The 12,048-nt window shown below is 35.5% G+C and overlaps 1 long non-coding RNA gene across 1 annotated transcript in view; it reads left to right on the top strand.

Moving 5' to 3' along the window:
* The window catches only part of LOC107510849, a 245,938-nt gene that overhangs the window by 217,603 nt on the left and 16,287 nt on the right, over nucleotides 1-12,048 (top strand). The window lies entirely within an intron of this gene.

Below are 12,048 nucleotides of genomic sequence, written 5' to 3'. Positions count from 1 at the left end.
GAATATTGAGCTGCCAAGGATCCAAGGATCGAAATTTTAGAGGTTTTAAGGACCAGTGATAAGTAACTCTGGGTCAAGAAAACCACATTTAAGCAAAGAAAAAAACCTGGAGAATCTTGTAACTAAAGATTGCATTTTTGGAGCTGTCTCTGGGTGCATATATGGGTGGTTGTGGGTAAAAGGGAGACGGGGTCTACTTGTGTCAAGAGTGAGGCTAATGTGTGTCAACACCCTAAGAATCACACATCATAAGTGTGGAAACACCTATTAAACAGAAGGAAAGTGAGAGTGTCAGGCAGGCCCAGAGGGAGGAAGTAAACATCAGTCTTCTGATGAGGGTCAGGGATAAACAAATTACCAGAATTCCCCAGAAGTAACGCTCACGGTCACCTCTGACCTCCTCTAGCAGCCACTGTTTCTTTCTTCTCAAGAAGGGATTTTTGAGGAAAATACACACTCATCATTGCAATATTTCTTTAAGCTTTAATTAAATGCACACTAACCTGAAGAAGGTGATTCAACACATCTTAGTTTCACACACACTCACACACACGCACACCAGGTACTGCATTTGAAATGAAAATTTAAAACAGAACCATGACTAAAAGAAAAAAATAAAGCCCAGGGGCAAAAGGAACTGCAATTTGAGACTCAAGAAATATCTGGAAAACAACGAGTTAGCTGTCATCTAAATTCTATCTCTGCCATATTGTGGAGAAATAATCCAGGGATTAAACTACTCTGATAAATGCATTTTTTTTTTTTATGATTGGGGAGCCAAATTCTACATGAAAGAGCCCATTTCCCCACATAAAACACTCAGAGGTTTCCCTGAACTTTACAGTCTAAGCACCTCAGATGCTGCTGGGTCAGATGGTGCAAGGGATGTCAGGGAAATAGAGGGCCAGTCACGTTCCGCTCGGAACACGTTTGGGTCCCTCGACCCCACTTTAACCAAAAGGTCTGCATTCTGACACATGTTATTGGTTTTTCTCTTAAGATTATTGAGCTAATATTTGGGTGAGGTTAGTGAGGCATTCACCTTGGGCACAAAATTGAAGATGATGTCAAAAAACTCAGTAGTCGATATAAATAATATTTGATGCAATATTTTTTAAAACATAGGAAAACTGTGACCAACAATCTGTCCATCTCTATCTGTCTTATAAATAAAGTTTTTTTGAAATAATGGCTGACATTGGGCACTAAGGTCCTGCAAGGTAGGGTTGGAGCCTACCTTTACTTAAATTTTAATAATTTGTTTATCATGAATTATGGATTTTAATTTTTTTATATTTTAAATATTGCATTAAACATTAACTATTTTAATTGCTGAGTTTTTTCTTAAATTTGGCATCACTGCCAAGAGGAGGACTCCACTTGCCTCACCCTAATTTGGGTTTTCCAATATTTAGATACCAGATTAAATTTTGAACCAAATATATACTCAAAAATTTTGTGAATCACAGCCATAGAATATAAACAGTGACAGGAAGGAAGGGAGGGAAGGAGGGAGGGAAAAAGAGAGGGATATAGAGATGGAGGCAGTTAGGTGGGGAGGAAACCATTTTCTTCAAAGCTAATGACAGAAACCCCAGCTCTACCCCCAGCCAATCATGCTCCCCTTATTCCATTTATTTCTGCAAACAGTTAATAGAGTGGTTAAGTATATGGCTCACATTTTAATACTGGCTCTGCCCATTAATAGCTATAGGATTTTAAAGTTGTTTATTTAATATCTTGACCTTCAAAATCCTCATCCATACAATGAGAATAACACCAATTTCACTGCATTTTTTTGTGATAATAAATGAAGATAGTGCATAATATTCTCAAGCTCAGTTTCTGGTACACGCTAAGGTCTCAATAAATGTTAGCAATTGCTTTTCTTGTTTTTGTTGTTATTGACATTGTTATTTTTAGTAATATTTTCAATATTGAATCACAGCAGCATTCAATTATATAAGATCAATTATATTTTATGTAGTAACTATATATTACAGAATATACTTAATATCAAATTGCATTACATGTTAAATATATTTATATTGTATTTATGCATCGTATCCTAATTTGTATTTTTATTGTATCGTTATATACTTTTTGACCTAACATATATGTGTTTAGAAAAGAAGTCATGCTTTAAACATCTGTTGTATCTTGCATTTTGCTTCACGATTCAAATTAACCTAAGTTTTATTCCAATGGTACCATATTTCCAGGAGTAGAAATATATTAGCCATTTTCACTTTTGCTATTTTTTTCAATCTTCACAACGACCTTGTGAGATACATGTTGTATCTACATTTTCCAGTTAAAGAAACAAGGACTTAGAGAGTCTCCATGACTTGCTCAAGGTCACGTGGCCAGTACTACAGCTTCTGTTTGAATATAGTTTAATCAACTTTGGGTAGATTGCGATTCTTTAAAAATTAGCTTTGTTTTAATTCCATAACTGTATATCACTGTCTCCAAGAAGGTGAGCATGTTACATAGACACACTTATACTTTAATCAATGGTCATTTGTAATCAATGGTCAAAAGACTTGGTTAGACATCATCACAATATCATAATATTAATTCTTTTTTTGCTATTTCAGTACTTACCGGACACTATACAATCATATTTTAATATGTTTACTTGCTGCCCAAATACTTAGCCTTCTTGATGTCACTAAATATTCTTTATTCACGTCTGTACTTTTAGCACCACATTCAACCTTTGGCACATAGTAGGTGGTGTTCAGTTAACAATAATTGAATACATGAAGAGTGTCCATGTAAAAATATTACTATTCATTTAAAAAGGAATAGATTAAGATCTTCCTGACGAGGTGAGAGAAGCCATGCTTGAGGCCTCACCGTGCCTCAAGCTGTTGATTAATCAGTACCATTTTTCTGGTATTGTTCTGCTATTTTACTTGCAAACCAATCATTACATGTAATTCACAAAGTGCATATTAATTCAATCTACTCTTCTTCTAATTTTTACATATTGAAATTTCACAAATTTTTAGTATCTGAAGAAATTTCAAATGTGAATGAGTTTTCAGTTAGTAGCTAGGGAATTCTGTTTCTTATTTTCTTACCCACAAAAAGTAGACAATGCAGTCATTAAGATAACACCAAAGGGGAATGTTTTTCTGGTAATATTATACACACTGGTAATAAATGGTTTGGGCAAAAATCAAGATGATCTGTAGTTCTCTATGAGAAGCTAGATTATTATATTTTTCTGTTATGTTTAAACAGATTCAACGCCTCGTGATTTTTTCTTACAATAAACAGCATTTGATTTTGTGATAGTAATAAAATGTTTGCCGTTATACTATTCTAAGTTCGATATTGCCCAGGAAATTATAGTCAACTTTTAGACAGTCTCATAGTTGGTAGATATTTAATAACTCCTTCTAGGTGGATGAGAGGTGCCATATCAGACCTTGGATAAATGTGCCACAGTCTAGTCTTAGATGCCCCAGTGTCTGCTGTGGGAAAATGGCATGCCGCCAAGCCACATCTCCTCATACTCTATTTGGTATTTTGGCCCCTGCAAACTGAGCTGGTGAGACGAGGTCAGTTCCAGAATTACTTTCAGACATGTAATTCTTTGTTCGGGTGATTACGACTAGTGTTATTGGACGTAATGCTGAAGAGATAAGTATATAAACTTTACTGTATAATAAAACCTGACTCCTGAGGAAATGAATTGATTTAGTAGAGGAAGATACAAGTCCCTGATGGTCTAAGCAGGATGCAGTTGGTAAAGAAAAAACCTGGAAGAACAATTTAAAGGAGGATTAATGTTCTACCTCAGTGTATTCATTCTTATTTTGATTTAAGTCATTCTCTAGTGAAGAAACACATTTTTTGGAAAATAAACTCTGTCACTGACAGGACTATCTCTGGCCTATCCCTAGGAGAAAGGTGATTTAAACAAATTAGATTTCTTCCATTTTTTAAATTGAACAATCCGGTATCCTCAACCCTGTCTCCTATGCCCACGCTGGAGTGAAATGAACATCAAACTATAATTGGCAATTAATAACTTCAGATTTTATTATAGAACCCTTGTGAAAAATTCATCTACACAGGAACTTCTCAAGAGAAGTTAGCGTCTAGGTCACTGTGAGTGCGTCCCTCTCGCACAGAGTGAAAAAGGTCAAAATGACATTGAGACTAAGCTGTGAGCTGTGGCTCACCTGTTTCTGAGTAACCACTGCCAGCTGCCTCGCTGCTTGTCACCCTCAGACTGACCCCAGGAGGGCTTCGGCGCTTGGATCCCTGAGCCCCCAGCGCTAAGTGGCGTAAATTGGTACAGCTATTGCCCAAGTAGATGAATTTGGTTTCTTCTGTACACACCTCTCTATCCAATGCCATTTTAAAGCTACAAGATTCCCTATTTCTACATATAAATTGGAAATTTGAGAAACAGGAAAGATAAATGGAAAATTGATATGATGAATATATAATCAATTTGATTAATCTGAAAAATTCAAATGAGAATAATGATTTATCAATTTTTGCTATGCTTGACAAAAATATATATATATTTTTAAATGGTAATAAACAGTTTGGGCAAAGATCTAGGAAGTTGCATCCTCTCACTCACTACTGTAATGGTTAATTTAGAAATATGTACCAAGAGCTATAAATAAATAGATAGATATTCTAAAGCTATCAATTTTTAATTTTGGGAATTAACTGTTCTATTTTCAACATTTTCATTGATAATCATTAAAAATAAGAAATTATGTAAATATTTTAAAAATTGGAAATACTGAATTCAAGGTGATTTCAGTGGTTTTGGAGATGGCACTCTATATATTTTTGTATTTTGTAACATTCTACAATTAAAACCATTTGCTTTTGTAATAGTAAAAATTATATATATAAATGGCAAAGTATATACTAAATATTTCCCACTATCGATAGCAATTACCAATTATAAATATATCTGATCTCGAAAGGTTTGGACAGACCCTACTTGAGGCAAATTACAAAAATTTAGACTTAAGAGTCATATCATAACATTGGAAAGCTATTGTAAAGGTTTCAGTTCTTCTCAAATTATTATCCAACTTATTAAACTTTTACTAAAAATGTAGTCGACATTGCTGAAGATGAATGCAGGGAGCACTGTAGCCTTGAAAAAAATTTCCTTGCTAGTTCTTTTCACTATGGGATAATAAATGGAAAAATAAAGCCTATGCATTTTGAAACAGGAAAGTGTGGGGAAGAACCCTTTATTTAATATTGGCAGCAGCATAAAACCGCGGGAGTTTACTCAAGGCTAGGATAGTGCCAGAATTGTCAGACCTACTGATGGATCAGAATAAGAGCCCAGAAATTGAACATGCTCATTCTCAGAGGGAGAAGAATTCAGAATATTCTATCTTTTGCATCCAGCTCCGCCTGCCTTTTCACAGCAGCCTGGTCTTAATTCAGATCCTAATGATCTCTCTCTTACAGGATGACAGTTCATGCCATGTAGCAATTTGTAATTATCCTGAGATAGGAATTTGAACAAAGCTTTGGGAAGCTGCTGATCACTTTTAAATCGAGTCTCATTTGAAAAGTGCTTTGTTGCCATCTTCCCATTGACTAGGAAATGTTCTAAATGTTGACATGTTGAAAAACGATCATCTTGTGAGAAAGCAAAACCTTAGTGTAATTTTAAAAGGTGAGAAACTTCTGGATGTGTGAGAATGTGTACAGGAAACATGCGAATTGTTATACTTGCGAGGCCAAGGTTCTCTACCAACTGTTCTGAATTGTGGAACTTGCTTTATGTTAAGTCAGCAGGGGAAGGGAATTATCTATTTAGCAAAAATATAAATAGATCTACCTCATACTTTATAGAGAATATAATTTCAACATCTATTTAGTAAAAATATGAATAGTTCTACCGCACATTTTATATAGAATATAATTTCAAATTTTCTTAAGAGCTAAATTGTGGAAATATAAATAGAAAGGAAATTACTCAGAAAAATTACGAGAATGTGGAAATGGTTTTAGTGTGAAGCGAGTTTTTTTGAATGACTTTTTAAAAAAATGGATTCAAGTAAGTAAAAGTACTTCTATAAGCACTAAAATCCTGATTTTAAAACAGGCTCTAAAGGACTTGATAAAAGAAAAGTTAAATAATATTATTATGAAAAATCGTATTCAACATTTTTGCTCGATCCTGTCCCTCATGGTCCCTGGCCTCCCCAGACGTCAGACGTCCTTCCTGCACAAGATGGTCCACTAGAGACGCTTAGATAGGTTCCACTTGCTGTTTGTTCAGTATGTGCATTTGAGACTCCTCTGTGCTGACCGCAGTCACTCATGTTCTATCAGATAAACATACCCTGCAAACAGTGGTACCATGTGTTTGCTCTCGCCTGTGTATGGGCATGTTTTAGGATGGAAATTGCAGTGTCATAGGGTAAATGGATATTCATCTTTTTAAAAATTTTCTACTGCATTAATTCCTTTTTTAAATTTTATTTTATTAGTTTTGAGTATACAGTACATTGTTAGACATTTATGTGGTTTATAAAATGATACCCTTGATTGCTCTTTCTCTCCTCTGGCCCTCCACCTAGCCTTTACAGTAATGCTGACTGCATTCCCTATGCCATGCTCCCCATCCCCGTGACCATCTATCAACTACTAATTTGTACTTCTTTAACCCTTCACTCTGTTCTCCCAGCCCCCCAGACCTTCCCCTCTGGACATCACCAGATTGTCCTCTATATTTGTGAGTCTGTTTTTGATTAGTTTTTTTCTTTTCGTTCCTTAGACTCCACATGTAAGTCAAATCATGTGGTATTTATCTTTCTCTGTCTTATTTCACCCAGCTTAATATTCCATTGGATATATGAACCGTAACTTCTTTATCCAGTCGTCTGTTGATAGGTGTTTAGGTTGCTTCCATATCTTGGGATCTTCATCTTTAACTGAGATTGCCTAAGAGGTCTCCCAAGAGTTTTTAACCCATAATCCTCTCCAGAAGTATATCTGTGACTTCATTACTCTGAGTCCTCAACAGTGTTTAGTATCATCAGTGTCATCAGATGTATTGTTTAAATAATGTCAATCTTATGGAAGTGAAATTATATCTCATTTTGTTTTTAATTTACATTTACTTTTATAGTCATTTAGATTTGGCTAGTTACTTGGGTAGCCATTTCTCTCTTTTTTTTTTTTTTTTTTGGTCCATTTGCAGTTGAGATGTCTCTATCTTTATTATTGATATTTACAAGTTCATTACATAGTCTGGACACTAATATTTTGTTAGTTATATTCATTGCAAGAATTTCAATTCAGTCTGTGACTTATCTTTTCAATTTTCTTATTTTCCTGGTGTCTTTTAAGGCAGTGCCAGTTTTAGTTTTAATTAAATCAAATGCATTTGTCTTCTTTTTGATTTATGATTTTATTATCTTGTTTAAGCAATCATAAATTTATTCTTCTGCATATCTCTGAAAGTTTTACACATCTAATCTTTCTTCCATGCCTTTAATTAACCTACAATTGATTTTTGGTAAGGTGTGAGTCGGGGATGACATTTTGCTTTCTTTCATTTAGATAACAAATTGTTCCAACATGACTGAACTATTTCTTTCAGTGACCTGCAATGTGTTCTATTTTTCATTTCCTTTCATATGTGAGCCTGCTCTTGGACATTGCATTTTGCTTCACTGGTCAATTTGTTTGTGCCTTTCCCACTACTACACTGACTTAATAGCTTTGTTATAAATATTAGAAAAGTTCTACCACCTTGTTTTCTGCCAAATTGTCTTAGTTATTCTTACCCACTGCTGTTTTATATGAATATTTAAATTAGCTTTTCTAATTTCATAAGAATCCCTGTTGGAACTTTGAATGTAATTGCATTAAATTTATAGATAAATTTAGATCACACTTTTATAAATTTAGGTAGAATTCTGAGTTCAGTAGTGTGACACTATGTTATAAATTCATGCTTACATTATCGCTATCCATTTCTTCCTATAGGATTTCTTTATTATGTCCTCAATGCAATTCCATGTGAGCTTGAAAAGAATGTGTGCTCTGCTGTTGTTGGATGAAGGAGTCTACAGACATCCATTATATTCAGTGACTGAGGTGTCATTGAGTTCAACTACATCCTTACTGATTTTTTGCCTGTTCTATCCATCCATTTGTCAGAGAAGGGTGTTAATTCTCCAACTGTAATAGTGGATTGATCTATTTTTTCCTTGCAGTTCTATCAGTTTTTGCCTCATGTGGTTTAGTACTCTCTTTTTAGGAATATACACCATAAGGAACGTGTGTGTGTGTGTGTGTGTGTGTGTGTGTGTGTGTGTGTGTGTGTTTGTGTGTATGTTTATTGCCTTTGGTAGCCTCACAAGTTTTTCTTGATAGCCAGAAATATCATACCACCGAAGAGGCATTGCTGTAACTTAAGCTTTCATAATGTGGTTGTGAGTTTTAGGAAGAGGAAGTGTTCTATCGTCCTATGATTCGGTCTCAGTCTTTAGAGAGCCTCTGCACCGTGAACTTCATAATGTTTCTCAGTTTTACGTTTAGCCGAGATAGAATGGCTGGAGTTGGGCATTTCCTTCTTCCCATCCCAGTAGGGCTCTGAGCCTACCTAGGAGGTTAGGGTCTGCTTAACTGGTTTCTCCTGAGTGCAGACCTTATTAAGAAGGGAATGATGTGGTATATTTCCAAGTGGTTTCATTTTTCCCTCCCTCTGTAGAAGCATGAGTAGATTTTTCTAGAATATTTAATAAGATTTTTCTTGAGAACCTGGTTGAGCTCCTGGAAGAAACTCTTACAAAACTCTCACAAGACCCATATGACTGGGTCTCCCTGGAGCCTTTTACTGTCAGAGTTGTCCACATTGAGCCTCCAGAAATGTTTCACAGTCTGGGTTTTCCTACCTTAGCACTATTTCCCACTGACATTTTGACTCATAAGTTCCTGTCCTGGTAAGCCATGACCCTCCGGATATGCTTGTCTCTCTCTCCAGTCAGGGGACACAGTGTGCCTTGGTCTTTACTTCTCAGAAGAAAAACAGCTAGATAAAATCTACTATACATGAGGTTCAAATTACAAACGTTAATACCTGTTCCAAGTTTTCTTTTTCAGTGTTTGTTACTATTATTTTTACAAGCTAGAAGTTTTTATTAATTTGCTCTATATTGTTTTGTGATTACAGGAGGGCCATTTTTTATGTTTATGTGTTAAAATTTTTGTTTGGAATACAATAGAAACTGGTAAATGGGAGTGGCGGAAGTTAAAACACACCATTGATCATTGACTCGGACAATCTTTCCAACTTGTTTAGTAAACAAAAATATATGCTTACATTAGAAAAAAAATAAAAGATTAATATTATCCGAAAATTATACCTTAAGGAAAAAATAGACTTTGACCATTTAAAGGACAAATTTTAGAATTAAGGACCAGGACTAAAACAAATTATGACAAACTGACTCAACACATTAAGCTTAAAAACAGGAATTATGTCGGCATCTTTGCAATTAGTGTTCTCTTTCAAGGAAAATGACTATTTTACCAGAATAGAGTAAATGTAAGAAAAACACAGGAAAGCACTTAAAATTGTGAAGCATAGGAGTCAATGGAACACATGGATAATATAGGTTTGGCGAGAAGTTTTGAATTGCTTAGTCAATGAAACAAGAAGCTGAGCGGATTAATCGTACCGAAAGAGTCAATATTCTCATTCTTTTCTGGACCTGCAAACCAATTAAGTTTTTTGTCACCACAGCTCTAATCAAAGCACCATTTTAAATGTCACCAGTTTCCTCTGATTACTGAATACAACAGCAACTCTTCATTTTTATAGAGCTTCCAGCAGTTCCGAATCATCCCTTCTTAATATGCTTTTGTTTTCCTTGGCTTCTGGACGCCATTCTCGTATCTTCTTCCTGTTACCTTTATATGCCGATCACTTTCCTGACTTGTTCATCCAGTCCATTACATTTCATTGGAACCTATATCCTGTTGATGCTTAAATTATATCTACACTCTTAAGTAAACTGCCTAATTGATATTAACTTAATGTGTCCCAAATGGCACCTTGATCCTGAAAGTGGCTTCTCCAATTCCCCAACTTGCAATTCTGTTCAAAAACCTTGGAGATAAATTTTTTTTTAATTAAATTTATCACAGTGACATTGGTTAATACATAGGTCGCAAGTGAACAATTCTATAACATATCATTGTGCTTTGCTTTGTGCGTTCACCACCCAAAGTCAGAGCTCCTTCTGTCTCAAATATTTGACCCCCTTTATGTTTTTCTACCTGCCCCCCCTTTCCACCTGACAACCTCCATACTGTTGTCTGTGTCTAAGAGTTTTTGTTTGTCTGTCTTATCCATTTGCTACTTTATGTTTCAAATCCCATCTGACTTATTTCACTCAACATGATAGTCTCAAGATCCATCCATGTTGCTACAAGTGGCAGTATTTCATCTTTATGTATGGCTGAGTAACATTCCATCATTTATATGTATCACATCTTCTTTATCCAACCATCTATTGGAGAGCATTTGGGTTGTTTCTGTCTTGGCCCCCATGAATAAAACTTCAATGAACAAAGAGGAACATGTCTTTTTATAAATAAATGTTTTCAACTTTTTCATGTAGATAATCAGAAGAGGATTGCTAGGTCGGATGGTAATTCTATTCTTAACGTTTTGAGAAACCCCTATACTCTTTCCCACAGAGACTGTACCATTTCACACTCCCGCCAGCAGTGTATGCAGGTTTCTTTATCTTCATAACCTCTCCAACACTTGTTATTGTCTTGTCGATAGTAGTCATTCTAACAGGTGCAAGGTCATGTCTTCTGGTGGTTTTGATATGCATTTCCCTAATAGCAAGTGAACTTGAACGTATTTTCATATATCCGTTGGCTGTATGTCTACTTGAGAGAAGTGTCCATAGGGTCCTCTGCCCATATTTTAATTGAATTGTTGTTGTTGTTGTTAAGTTGTATGAGTTCTTCACATATTTTAGATATTAGCTCCTTATTAGAGGCATTGTTCGCAAAGGTCTTCTCCTATTAGGTAGGTTGGTTGTCTCTTTGTTATGTTGAATTTTTTTTTTTTCTGTGCAGAAACTTTTTAGTTTGACATAGTCCCATACATTTATTTTTGCTTTTACTTCCCTTGCCTTCGAGGACGAATTCATAAAATCTTCTCTAAGACTAAGGTCCATAAGTTTAGTACCTATATTTTCTTCCATATATTTTATTGTTTCATGTCTTATATTTAGGTCTTTGATCTATTTTGAGTTAATTTTTGTGTATAATGATAAATAGCAGTCTAGTTTTATTCATTTGCTTGTAGCTTTCCAATTTACCTAGCACCATTTATAGAAGAGGCTTTCTTTTCTCCATTGCATGTTTTGGGCTCCTTTATCAAAAATTATTCACGTATATATATTTCTGGGTTCTCAGTTCTGTTCCATTGGTCTGTGTGTATGTTTTCCTGTCAATACCACACTGTTTTAATTATTGTCACTTTGTTGTGTAATTTGCAGTCAAGGGCTGTGATTTCCCCCCTACTCTGTTCTTTTTTCTCAGGATGGCTTGACTTCTCCTTTTCTCTCACACTTTGTCTTCACTTCTTCTGCAATCCTGTCATCCCTAACTTCAAAATGGACCCCGAATCCGACCAGCTTTTACCATTCTACCTCTCAATCAGCTCCTCGTCTCACGTGTGGTTTACTGCAGTCGCTCGTAATTCATCTCTCCTTCCTTAACTGCACTTCTTTTGCCACAAAAGGATCAAAACAGTCTTATAAATGGAAGTCCCGTAATGTCACTACAGTTTTCAAAACTCCACGGGCTTAGCAGCTCAGCTGGAGTAAAGTTCCACATTCCAACATGGCCTTCAGGACCCACGTGGTATGGGGACGCGAGCTCTGACTGCTTTTCCTCCTGTTCCTTGTAATTTCTCTAAAAATCAAGCTATACTCTTGTCGTTTTGCATTAATTTTTAACTCCGACCGAAACAGCTCACCCCAAATATCTGCCTCTTTCCCT

This window comes from Rousettus aegyptiacus, unplaced genomic scaffold, assembly GCF_014176215.1.
Source record: "Rousettus aegyptiacus isolate mRouAeg1 unplaced genomic scaffold, mRouAeg1.p scaffold_m13_p_7, whole genome shotgun sequence".
Lineage (NCBI taxonomy): Eukaryota > Metazoa > Chordata > Mammalia > Chiroptera > Pteropodidae > Rousettus > Rousettus aegyptiacus.
Note: the sequence above shows the minus strand (reverse complement) of the source record. Positions and strands in the feature narration are given on the sequence as shown.